The sequence below is a fragment of the Gavia stellata genome, chromosome 6, assembly GCF_030936135.1.
Source record: "Gavia stellata isolate bGavSte3 chromosome 6, bGavSte3.hap2, whole genome shotgun sequence".
Taxonomy (NCBI): Eukaryota; Metazoa; Chordata; class Aves; order Gaviiformes; family Gaviidae; genus Gavia; species Gavia stellata.
The window spans coordinates 60,484,068-60,498,020 of record NC_082599.1 but is presented as its reverse complement, the minus strand read 5'-3'; the positions used below and the strand labels follow the sequence as shown (position 1 = coordinate 60,498,020).

The 13,953-nt window shown below is 41.5% G+C and overlaps 1 protein-coding gene across 1 annotated transcript in view; it reads right to left on the bottom strand.

Moving 5' to 3' along the window:
- CNTNAP2 (contactin associated protein 2) overlaps nucleotides 1-13,953 on the bottom strand; it is a 1,162,694-nt gene that overhangs the window by 159,592 nt on the left and 989,149 nt on the right. The window lies entirely within an intron of this gene.

The following is a 13,953-nucleotide window of genomic DNA, read 5'->3' as shown; positions in this document are numbered from 1 at the left end:
AATAATTAGAATAATATTAATACTATCACTTCATTAAATCATGACATTCTTTTTTTAGATTATGGCATTTAAGCATTTGCTTAATGTTAAAAGCAGCCATTAAACGCTCTGCTGTACTGGTTCTAATATCATTAGCTCCGAGGTACTCAACCTGGGATGACCTCCCCTGTAAGAATTTAGATGTAGAAGTTGAGCAGATAAGAATAACTGCATCATGTCCCACCAAAGGTCCATCCAGCTTTGCATCTCTCTTCTGCCCAGGACAACGGTGGATGCCTAGGGAAGAGTACAAGGCCAGGACAAGCAGACAGTAATACTCCCTGTGAGTGTTTTCTGAACACTCAGAGACCTGTACCTCAAACACTTTGTGACCTAGAAGCATCAATATATTTAATAAGCCTAGGTCTCAGTTTTCCTCCTTGAATTTGTGAATCGTGTGAAATCCTAGCATCCGTCGTGTCCTGTGGCAAGGAGTTCCCACGCCTACTTATTATTGAGTGAGGAAATATTTTTGCAGTTACCTCTGCCAAGGGTGACGGAAAATGCAAAGACACTTTCAGAAAGAGTCGTGTTCATCTGTAGGAAAATTATAGCTTGGGCAATTACAACCTATCTATCATCTTAAATTTCCCTAGTAACTTCATGATCCTCATCTGGCATATGCCGTTGAACTCTATATCCTACAGCACTGGAAGTCAGCAGCAAGTAAACTTGCTTGTATTTAAAAAAAAGCTTCAGAGTACTTTGGGATCAGAACTACAGCTTAAAAATACAAACCCACAGCTATTGTATTGCTAACACTCTAGAAATCTCATGGGCTGCATTATAGTGAATATACTTCACATTTCTGTCTTATAATTCATACTGAACTTGAGAAGCTGGTATGTTTCAGGGAGCTTTTGTGTGGAAAAAATAAAAATACTTATTAATCTACACTTTGCACAATGTATAATTAAATTCATATGCTACCCTGGAAACACTTTCACAGCAGAAACAGTATTTTTTTTAGCATTTCATTTTTTTCCACGTTCACATAAAACCTGACCATTTACATTCCTCTAATCTGAAAGCCTGCCAATGAAATTTTTTTCATGCATTCACCCATCCCAAACAAAAGCAAAATAGCAGCATGGCACTGAGCGATTTCCATTTCCATTCAAAATTCGAATTCCAATGAGTTTTAGTATAAATTTGTATCTAAAATATATTATTGAGCATCGGCAATTGAAGAAAGGGATTTTGATTCCAAAAGTTCCGTGCACAGCGGGGCTAACAGAGCCGTCTCCAGACAGTTCGCCTCTGACGCCTGATGAACTGAAGGGCGATTTGATGAGGAAACGGTACGGCCGGACTTTGTCTCTCCTGCTGAAAACACGGGAGTCCCCAGGGTGCCCCCTCACCCTACGGGTGAGGCTGAGAACGGGGCAACGATACGAACTGGGCTTTTCAACCACAGCAAGCTCTTTCTGCCCTCCCTCTGCTTCCACCTGGGTATTAGCATCCTTTTTTCCCCCCCGCCCCAGAGATCAGGGACTGTTCAGTTACTACTGGTTTACTCTTCTGTAAAAACAAACAATATTGAGGAAAAACCCCTACTGTTAAGAGTTAAGAGCATCAGCATTTAAGAACTCCGCTATGACGATGCTTTTTCTGTATAGCTGTATGGGTCATCTGTGTCTTTGAGGTGCCCTTTTGGATGTGCTCGTACACTCTGGGCGAAGGAGAGAGGAAAATTAATTCAGATTATAGAAAACAGAAAATTTAAAAAGGCAAAGAAAAAGAACTCCAAGAAGCCAAAGGGGTAAAAAGGGTGAAAAAGTGAAAATCAGTGAAGACAGAAATACCGTAAAATACGTATGTTAGATTTTAAAAGAACATATACTTCCCATAAGGCCTACTGTTCTTCTGCGTTGTGCTTGTAAAGCGTCTTTCTTCCTGCCTTCTCTAGTTCAAAGGTACAGAGCTGTCAGTATTTTGGGAGGTGAGTATTTTCACAGGGCTCCCTGATAAGAGGGGTGCAACCGAGCCTGAGATAAGGCTGTTAGGCCCGTAGTGTTGCAAATGCAAAAAGCTGGCATAGTCAACTGTCAATAAATGTTGACCTTTTAATGACGGTTACATTGTTTCCTAGATGTATAATATTTTAAGTACTTAAAAAATTGCAAAGCAGTACTCCAGGAACTACTAATTCATCAGATGTTACAGTTCTTCTTGCTACCGTGTCCATTTGATTGGAATCAAATATCTTTGTGGCAAAAGATTTCTTTAAATTGTTATTGGAATAGAAGAAGACTTAAAATAATATAAATATGGGTAAGTCAAAATGCATTTAACTGATTTTAGAAAGCAGGGAAATGCTGCATGTAAACCCCAAGTATTCTTTGCAAGAACTAGCTTTGCTAGAGCGTGTCTTTTCTAGAAATCGTAGATGCAGCTGCAGGGAACAGTATAACCACAAGGTTAAACCCACAAAAATACCTCAACCAATACACACCTAAAAGTTATGCTATTGGAAAGCCAACAGTATCAATTCTAGATTTACACCTGGTAAACTTAACCCCTCTAAGGGAGTCTGAAATCACTTTTATTTACTGCTATCCAGATCAGCTAAACGCTGAACGCTGGGGCTACGTACGCCTATCTGCCATAAATGTAGAGGTACAAGGAGGAAGATGGTGCTGATTTGCAGGCACCAGAGAAACCACAGGGCTTTGTTTCCAGATGCTGTACAAAATTGTCAAACGAAACAAAATAATCCAGAAAACACAAGCAAACAAAAGCACGTGTGCTCAATCGTCAGGTTTTTTATATTGTCCTTTCGGGCAATGCAACGGACTTCCTCCATTTTACGGAACCAAACAAAACCTAACATGTCTCCAAAACACTACTTCAGCCCAGGATAACCTATGCCAAGTCAGGATCCTCGATGATCTGGAATAAATCTCTCGGGTAAAAGAACTGGAATAAATCCAAGTATTGAACAGGGCAACAGAATATCTTACATCTTTATCCGGCTGCAGCCATGGAGATTGTAAAGTTGACCGCAGAAGGCTCCCAGAAACGGCGAGGCCAGCAGCTACGGGGGTTTCAGCGGTGTCCGTAAGCCGTGAAGGCAGTGAGGCGTGCAGCCAGCTCTCTGAACTCCTACTGACCCCATCCCTCTGTCTCTCTGCCCCTTAAAACTTTCACAGGGGCCTTAACACTCCAAGGGAAAGGAAAAGTCTAAATACCTGCGCGTACAGAAATACCGACTAGGTAGGCTAAACTTTATAACCGACGCTCCTGCTCCCTGACCTCCTTCTTTAAAAATCAAGAGTATGTATGTAAGCTGCATTTCCTATACAAGCTGCCCCCATGTTCTCATACGTGGTTGGATGCAACGGAAACGCCTATAGCAAAATAAAATGTTTCTTGCAAATGGGTGGAGTGACTTCTATTACAATGGAACCGTGACTCTCTCTTACGTCTGGGCCTGCTACAGGGGCAGAGCAACAAACCCCGATGCCTCCTTTAGGATACGTTATAAAATGATGTCTAAGGATTCAGCACCGCTATGACCAGGAATATATTTCCCTGGGGAACCTTCATGCTCGATATTCAAGGCAGTCCTATGACTCTGGGTGCAGGGAGGGCTACAACCGATAGCCCTTTCGTAAACTAAATCTCCCTCGTCTTGTTTTCAACCGCTTGGGTTCTCTCTAAAGCATCCTCATAAATCCCATCAGGCTCCTAGGGGCTGCGATTTTTAAAACTGCGAATTCAACTTTCAGTTTGGTGATAAGTATTAGCAAACTTAACTTGAGCTTAATGGTGTTTTTCATCTCGTAATGGCTATTTGAGTTCCCCTAGGAGCTCTTCTCTATCTCTGTTTTCAAAGCTCATATCTCTTTTGGCTGCCTTTGTGTCACAAACAGTGTTTTCTCTGTTCATTTACAGACCGCTGTGCAAAAAGCAGCCTCTGGAAATGGCTGGTGTGCAGCATATCGTAGTCTCCAAATCTGATACAAAGAGATACCGCTAAACCTTTTAGAAGCTACGGGCAGCCCTGCTATTTGCATCTGCTCCTTGCAGAAACAATCTGATGCTCCCCAAACTACGAAGTTAAAGGTCCACAGTGCTACCTGATGTTAATGGGCAGGTATTTCCTATCGCCTCTTTGATTACCCTCACTGGGCACCAGTACGCGATACGAGGAGCGCTGCGCCGGCGAGCCTGCCCACAGAAATAGCAATGGGGAGGGGGCCCAGAAGGCAAAGGGGTGCGTAAAGCAAGTGTCATTCAAAGCCTCTCATTCGGACGGACCAACAGGTCTACGCTCACGGGCAGAGAACGCAGGGCGGACTCGGGAGGCTTTGGCCGCCTCGCCGTCCGAGAGCTGCGTGCCGCACGGACCCTCGCGGCGGCAGGGTGCTGCCCAAAGGCTGGAGCGCTGCAGAAGGCACCACTGCAGGGGCTCCGCTTGCTGATCCCACTGCCTGCTGTCTCGCCCGCCCAGGACGGTCTGTGCCTACAAGCTGCAGGAGAGCTCTTACTGTTCAATTTATTTCAGTGTATGTGATAATTTAATTTCCTGTCAAATATAACAGGGCGTATGCGTACTCATCCTAGCTATTTCTGCCCACAATGTGTGTTTATCCATTACCCACGCAGCTATCTGTCTTTAATTAGTTCCTCAGCTGAGTACTTCAAGCTGTGCTGTGCACGTCTGGAATGTTTCTTGTTTTACTAATGAATTTAATTTCAGGAAGCTCCTTGATCATAGCTCAGTCACTATGAACTACTGACTCCTCATGTGTAAATAAAACGGGAGAGATGTGGAGGGCCCCAGGCTTGCTTTCTGTGATAAGTGATGATGTTTACTTGCCTAAGTCTCTTCAAGAGAGTGAGTACAACTAGGAGAGAGGGGACGAGGAACAAGGTGGAGAGATAAATCTACAGCACAAACCACCATTTCTCTAACGATCTCAAGGGAAAGCTCTAGTCTAATCATTCTTCCTACCATGCATATTTAATACGCTCAGCAGAGTTCAGAATCCCCGGAGCCCAGAAAAATAAATTTTGCAGGTGGACTCTGGAAACATCTGAATGTTATTTATGAATAATTTTGCTTTTTACATCTTGAGCTCGCAGAGGAAGAAATTTTGTGTGGCAAATCATGGAGTAATTTCCCTATTTTCATGCATGGCATTGCATAGAATAAGGCTGACATGAATTGAGGCTGAAAGCCTTACACGTTACGTTTTCTTTCAACACCAAAAATTATTTGTTGGAGGCAGGACACTCTTGTTTTGTCGTGATAAATCACTGACCACATACGCAATTTCCTATTGGCTTTGGATCTTTCTTGGTTTGGGGTTTTGCTTATTTATTTTTGGATGAGTGGAGATTACTAGCCCCAGCCCTGGCTCGCTAGCAGTAGCTCTGTGGCTAATTACAAAGGAATGGTAATGCTTGAGATGGTCTTCAGGTCAATTCTAACCTTGGCCACATAGAAGCACAACGATTCTCTTTTAGCGCCTGAGTAAGCTGAATGGAATGAAGGACCCTGGTCAGATTTCTACACAAGAATGGATCTGGTACTTGGGAAAGTCTATCAGGATGATTAGTGAAAGGAACACATCTTACAAAAAATTAATTAGGAGATTTTGGCTAGGTTAGTTTAGATGAAACATTGAGAGGAGACAAGATGCAACTTCATGAATACGTTTTGGAAGTACTGATTAGGAAAGAAGATGTATTTAAGCGAAAGATTAGTATAGGTAAAGATCAAAAGGGTATAGATTGGACATGAATTTGTGTTGATGGCAAATTAGAAGTTGTTTTCTATCTACCTGAGGAATGACACACTGAAATACTTTTGCAGACAGGAGACTTACACGATGGGATTTTGATAAGTTTATGGAAGCGATTCCAGGAGAACTGACGGAGATAGGCAACACAGCTCCTGATTTATGTCCCTAGGTCTCCGGTCAACCTCTTTTCAAGAGGTTGAAAAGAGATTGGATTACTATTTGCAATATACGTTGTATTGCTTCCACACTACTGAGGATCAGGAAGGAACCTGGGTTATTTTTGTGTTGATATGCCCTTCCTCTGTAGATTTGTCATTGCTAGACAGACCCAAATGATGTGCTTTGAATCGTGCTGAAGTCTCTCAGCTGCGTGGTTGCCAGCAGTTAGAGAGAACTGTCACATGCGGAATGACATCTTCTGTGTTGGATGGGCTACTGCATCAGTAGTAGTTACCTCTTAGCAGGATTGCCCTTTGCAACCCAGGAAAAGGGAAGGCCTGACTTAGAGAACTTGACTCAGGAAAACCAAGCAGCATGGGATCTCTGCCCTTTTCCTGATTCACAAGATACCATATATTTAACAAGCGTTGGGGGACTGAAGCACGCGACGTACGAGGAGGGTCTGAGGGAACTGGCTTTGCTTATCCTGAGAAAGGCTCGGAGGGGAGCTAATTGCTTCCTTCGCTGCCTGATGGGTAGATCTAGAGAAGACAAATCCAGGCTCTTCTCAGAGGTGCAAAGGAAAAGATCAAGAGACAACAGTCACAAACTGCAACACAGAAAATTCCCACTGGATGTAAGGAAAACATTTTCACAATTAGAGTGGTTAAGCACTGGAACGGGTTGGCCAGAGAGACAGCAGAAACTACATCCTCAGAAATTTTCATAAAATGGAAAGCAAAGGCCCCAAGCAACCTGACTTGGGATTGAAATTAGTCCTGCTTTGAGCAGGAGATTGGACTGAATGACCTCCATAGGTCCCTTCCTACCTAAATTGACTTGTAATTCTAAGCCCTTTTCTCCCAGCTGAGCTCAGAAGCACTTGAAAGTATCTTCTAATTTATGATCTTTAAGAATTTAATGTCTTGCTTTGGATGGTAAGAAAGATATAAAGCAATTTGCAACAATAGCATAAAATGTTTTTGGTTTTGGGGGTTTTTTTTGTGTCATCATCCAACGGATTTTCCGACTGGAAGGTGGCATATTCTCTGCTTTTTGAAATGTTGCTTTATTGCTGTGTTTGATATCGTTGGCTTCTCTATGTCCTCTTCGACCAACTGGTAGTTCCCCCCTCCCGCTTTGGACAATGTTTTCAGTACAATGCAAAAGAATTTTATCAACTGAGGGCTAAAAAGAGAAAGAACTACAATAATGGACGTCTACATATTTTTATTATGTGGACATTCAAACAGTTCACGGTTTAAAGCAAAACCTCAAAAAAACACCGTTTCGTTCATGTTGCCATGGGAAGTTGTTAGGAAGTCGCTAACAATGACACACCTATCCCTTGAACTTACAGCTTCAGATGCTGGTTTCCATTTTTGTCCAATCCTGCCTATTGCTTTAAAGCATCTTAATTTTATTTGGTTGTATCTTGGACTACGACAGACATTCTGAGACTGGGATAGCTGCAATGCACTGTATGATAATAATATTTTTATTTAATAACTGACTGTTCTTATGGGATCCCAAAGTTGCCTTATGATATTAGGGAGGACAATCAGATTAGCCACCTGAAATGCAGCGTGTGTACAGAGAACGGGAGAGAGCTCTCTCCGCACAGTGATGTACAGAGATAAACTTCAGAATACGGATGGGTAGAATGTCAGTTAATCACGTTACAATTTAAGCAGGACTGAGGCTACTGCAAGAATGTTTATTTTTAGTTTACAAAAGCGAAAGCTTACAAGTCTCTATCTCAGCATAGGCAATTACTTTGCCTTTAAAGAAAGGAAAGGAGGAGTGCCCCTCCCATGAAGGAAATATTTCATTTAGCTACGTATTTTCCCACAAAACCTTGTCATGGTCACAAACCACTGAAGCTTTTGAAAGAAACTGAAAGTTTGTTGAAACTGTTCGTGAAATGTAACTACGCTGAGATGATTGTTTTGCAAATTTTACTCTGATTTGGACATTTTGAAAAGTCTTTTAGTTCAAAACCTATTTATTTATGAAATATAACGCAACAGTGATGAAAAGGCTCTTTTGTATAATGTTGAAAGTCAAAGTCACAATTCTGTCTCACCGTCAATGGGAACTGGGCTTGATAACCAATGTGTTCTGTTTCAAATGACTCCTTATGTTTTTCAGTGTTGGTATCGCAAGGGTTTTTGAGAATTTTCTCTCCTTTCGGGATGGGAAATTAAAGTATTTCTTGGGAAAATCCCTTCTCTACCATGTTTTTGGAAGCATCTTAACTTTCCTGGAAGATATTGTGCCAACTATGGATTGAGTTCTGCTTGCATCCGAAATGTGAAGATACAGTAACAGTTCATAATAATAAATTGTTTTAAATTTAACCTTATCATAGCTAATCTCAAATAAAGATAGTCAAGTGAACGGGACACAGATAGCTGAACTCTGTTCTGTGGCTAATAATTGATTTACACTGATTTAGTTCCTCACTTTTCAAAAGCAGAACTACGTGCAAGTGATAAGGCGAAAGTTTTCCATCCGCAGGAGTTCATGAAACCAAGGGCAAATAATAAAATATAGATACAGTGTGCATGTTGGAAATTGATTGGTGAAAGAAAAAGCTGAAAAAAGATTTTGAAACCCTAAGTCACTATTGCCTCTCTTTCCATAACTGCTTCCTGTAAAGCTCTTCTAATGAAAAATGTTGCTCCTCTGAATTAGAGGATCAGATGTGCAGATGATTCTTCACAAATGAGAGTTGAAATACAGGCATATAAAAATGTTAGAATTTGCTGCTTAATATTGTAAAGCTGAAAGCTTCATGATTCTGCAAGCTTAGCTAAGACTTTCAAAGTACAGATTACTGTAAGCTCCTAACAGTAAATGGATAGAACTGCCTTGAATTGCTTTAATGAGAAAAAAAAATAGTTTTGTAAAGTAAAGGATTTTCCACTCATCGCCTTTTAATTCTATCTGAGCTGATTCAAAGTTAAAACCTTGGCTAAAATTATCAGCGTTTTCAAATGTCTTCTTTTTTTTTGCCTTAAAGAACCACAAAAGGTAAGTTTTCAGCACAGAAAAGAGGAAGGATGAAGGGGAATTGCAACCTTTCCTCTGAAATCCGCTCGCTAAATATTGAATTTATGGCACTTCACAGCTTGCAACTTTAATTTGGAACCCAGCATTTTCAAAGCCAGAAATTTAATAGTGGAAGTTCTCCATGGCATCATCAACGGAAAAGGGAGCATGTAGGCAATTCTTTGTATTTCCCTTACAGTTTCCTAGCTCTTCTTCCCCCACTTTTGCAAGTTTTTCCATAGAAGACAAAGGTCAGTAAAAGCCGTTCAAACATCGATCAGAGAAAAGAAATAGGAGGTCAATTCTTCACACTGTATCTATTCTACTTCTCTCAAGCTATTGTTGTATCCCTTTCCCCAGTTCAAACTTCCAATCACTTGCCCGAAAAGCACAACTTTACAACCCCGTGTTAACAGGAACTAAAGTTGTTCCTTTGGGGACCACGTCATAGATCTACATCAAAATCTAGACTGACCTGCTGCTTCTTCGAGAGAAGGATCAGGATACAGCCCTTAGAATAGCCCAGCAAGCGCTGAGTGGGACGTGATATACACACCAAATCCTGTGTATCTATACCTGCGGTAGGACTTGGTGACGGGAGCGTTTTGAACAGAAGCTGTCAGAATTCAGCCCTACAATTAAAGGACAGGGAGAGAGGAGCCTGCGGGATGAGAAATCATTCTGAAGTGCAGCTGTGGTTGCGGAATACGTACCTGACCTTCCTTTTTATTCAACCATTGGAGAAAAAGTTCAGCTGGTTTAAAATCTTGTATTAAGACACAATTAGAGTTATCTTGGTTCCCTAGTACAGAGATAACGGTGCAAGTTTAACGAGCATCGAGGGTCTCCAGCTTCTTCTTGATTAGTTTCTCCACCTTGGTGGAGAAGTTTCTCCGTCTTGGGTGTTTCTTAGTGTTATTGAGTTGCTTTGTGTTCTGCGCCAGGTGTCGGGTGCTGCGAGGTTAGACGAGCTCCTTTATAAGTGGATATCCTCCACCCTGCTGCCACTCACTCATCTATGTCTAAATGAGACTGAATTTGCCTAACGTGCACATAGCGATGAACGAGACTGACCTCACGCCACCCCACCTTCAATCATTTTTTGCCTTCTTCTGCTCTTTAAATGTCAGTCAGTGCTGCAGGAAAATGCAAGCCAAAAGTATTAAAGTGAGAAAGAGTTCCACCTAACAAATGCATATAGATAATTTCCTCCATTTTATACCTCATTTCTGAGATTATTCAGGCTTATGGGGCGAAATTTAAAGGTGACCGTAAGTTTGTGCATGTAATTGAGAGGGTTCCAGCAACTTCTCATTCTAAACTTCTCAGTTTAGTCTCAGGTTCTCCTAGTTCCTTTTTGCTGTACTGACATCTCCTTCTCACCACTCCTCTATACACCGTGGGAATTATTTCATCTTTTCATTCTTAGATTTTGTACCCTGCACGACCGCTTTTCTTAGTTTGCTATTGGTAAGTGGTGAGATACTAATATGCATTACAATCACATAGATGATAAAATGTTTGAAATTATAATTAAAGCCTAACTTTAACAGGATTTGAGTTTAATATGAACAGCTACTGTATGTCATCTATCAGACTAACGACTCTTTGCTTAAACTCCCTAGGAATTTAGAGACAGTACTTTACGTGAAATGCTTCAGGTACTTCTTTTTTGCATTAAAGAAGATAAAATTAACCTGTAATATAATCATAATGATGAGGGGAATTTGAATAAAATTAGCTCTTAATTGCATTTGAATTCTAGATCTCTGAAACATAAAACTCATAACTCCCCCATGGAGTTTCACCATTTTTTTTCTTTTACGATCGGTTGGAGAATTGATCGTGGGCACTGATTGCCATATGTTTTCATTACTTCAGCAAATACATAAAGAGAGTAACATTTATTAGTGCTTTGAAATTCGAATGAACTGCCTTCTGTAGTTTATACCAACATGCATATTTAGGTAGAATTGAATGCAGGTGAGAATGAATTAATAGTAGGCAGGTCCATTCCTATCTTAAACCAGCTAAAATGTCTCTGCCACTGTCTGTTTTACATTTCATGATGAATCTGGGAAACGTAGAGGTGTAAATTGTGAAACTGTGTTATGTCTCGTATCTAAATTCAATATATGTGTAAACCAGAGGTGACTTGCATTTTAAAAGTCAGAAAAGAGTGCACAGGAAAACTAACCAGCAGGGAAGTATACAGTAAAGAGGACAAGGATTAAATGTATTTCCCCTCAAAAGAGATACTCGGAGCATACTGCCTTCTTGTCCTTAAGGAAAAGTCTCCAGCAATGTAAATTGTTTTCATAATGAAAATAGACACTAAATGACAGTGTAATCTATAACACTTTCATACACTATCAAGTACTGGCAACTTTGGTCACAACAACCCCATGCAACGCTACAGGCTTGGGGACGAGTGGCTGGAAAGCTGCCCTGCGGAAAAGGACCTGGGGATGTTGGTCGACATCCGGCTGAAGATGAGCCAGCAGTGTGCCCAGGTGGCCAAGAAGGCCAACGGCATCCTGGCCTGGATCAGAAACAGTGTGGGCAGCAGGAGTAGGGAGGGGATCGTGCCCCTGTACTCGGCGCTGGTGAGGCCGCACCTCGAATGCTGTGTTCAGTTTTGGGCCCCTCACTCCAAGAAGGACATTGAGGTGCTGGAGCGTGTCCAGAGAAGGGCGACGAAGCTGGTGAGGGGTCTGGAGCACAAGTCTGATGAGGAGCGGCTGAGGGAGCTGGGGTTGTTCAGTCTGGAGAAGAGGAGGCTGAGGGGAGACCTCATCGCTCTCTACAACTGCCTGAAAGGGGGTTGTGGGGAGGTGGGTGTTGGCCTCTTCTCCCAAGTGACAAGCGACAGGACAAGAGGAAACGCCCTCAAGTTGCGCCAGGGGAGATTCAGGCTGGATATTAGGAAAAACGTCTTTCCTGAGAGAGTGGTGAAGCACTGGAAGAGGCTGCCCAGGGAGGTGGTGGAGTCCCCGTCCCTGGAGGTGTTCAAGGAACGTGTGGACGTGGCACTGCGGGACATGGTTTAGTGGGCACGGTGGCATTGGGGTCATGGTTGGACTTGATCTTACAGGTCTTTTCCAACCTTAATGATTCTCTGAACAGTGGCATAAGTCTCACTCTTTTGAATCAAATATTCAGACTCTACCAGACCTTGGCAAAGCTTGAAAAGGATTAAAAACAAGTGGTCAAACTACATCAAGAGTCAATGCTTGCTGTTAAAAGGATTTCTCTTCTGTATGCCCTAACAAGATCAGTCCCATGTAAAAGTTTCCTTTTTTGTTTTTTTACCTTGGATGACTGACTTTTGTATGGCACAACCCGTACAGGGCACTGTTTTTCCCAATATGCCAAAACTACAGTTTTAACTCTACTTTTCCTTTACTCTCTTGCACCATTTGCAGGCATCCTGCTGCTTCAGTCAGGCATAAAAAGACATGTCCTTCTAGGACAATGGCTAAATTTTATGTGATCTGTATTTCTTCCTGCTCTGGGAGGTGAGTAGTGCTCATGGGTAGGGTTTGCTTTCAGAAAGCAAGCAGAACAAAACCTGACTGTGAGTGGGATGCATTAGAGAATATTCATATACAACCTGTGAGTCAATACGATTTATGTTAAAATTGGGTCATGTTACACGTATTTATTCTGTGAATAAACTTGTATGCAAAGTTTGAACTGAGAGAGAATTTTATGGCCATGTTATAAACCTCAGGAAAAGGTGTTTTACAGTAGAAATGTTGACAGCTTATAATGAGTGCATGAACACAGAAATCATTAATCTCACCAATTCCTCGTTGGGTTTTTGAGATTATATAAAAGGAACCTTCCGTTGAGGGTGGTATGTAGAAAGAGGTCTCAGTGAACCTTACAGTGCTCTAGAGACTATTTCCTCCCAATTTTCTAGGTCAAAATGCCTCCTGTTGTACAAACGCAAAGGAGTAGGAGCAAAGTATCTAGAACGATTAGCTCAGATTAAGTATTATCGTGAAGAAAGAAAATATTTTTTGGAATGTAAATAATTTCAGCCATACGTGTTCAAATGCTGTTCACACCTACCACGCCCCAGCCCCCAAACCTCAAGATAATTCCAAGCTGATTTGCAATTCCAGAGACATAAGGTCTTCTCATTTTGGTACCATCCACCGTGGATCATCTAAGGCAGAGCTTATCTTGTTGAAAACTTACATAACAGTAAATTATAGATTAAACTCAAAGGTTTCTGGTTTATGACATCAAAGAGTCATTTTTGAGTGTAATTATAGTGCTTCTGAGAATTGGTCGCAAATGAAAAAGGATGACAAAACTACCAGCCAAAAAGAAGCACTTGGAGCACATGGCTGCTTAGGAAGGATATGAGAACCTGTGTAAAAGAAGCCACAAGAGGACATGCTCTATCCTATGTCCACCTCTAAATCTCTTTGCATACTTCAGCGTGAGAGAGAAATGTCCTAAATTCACGTGAACAAAGGAGGTTTTCCAGCTCCTGTTTTCAGGACAGGCAAAGTTTTATTCACATGGCTAGAAATGCCCTCTACTTGTATGAGACAACCGTCCACGGTCTGAGATTTCACCCTCCTTGGAGGTGAGAAAGGCAAGAGTTCTCTTAGAAACATAAAGGCACTGCAGGAGGGCATTCCAGCACTGCTGGCTGTTGAAAACATTTCCGCACAAATAGTATAATAAATTCGAGTTAAACTTGACAATAAAAGCAAATTATGAGGTGTTAGGGTTAAGTTAACAGCGTTAAAGGCGAAGAGAAAGAGATAGACTTAGCTATGGGAAATGACGTTATTTAAATCAGATATTAAAGAACTGTAAAAGAGTGCATTTGTTTACTTTGCAAGTTTTAGAAGGATGACCTAGTGGGTTATTCTTTTCTCTTGGGTCTCTGAGGAAAGCGACTTTGCATGAAGAATGATCGCAGCAA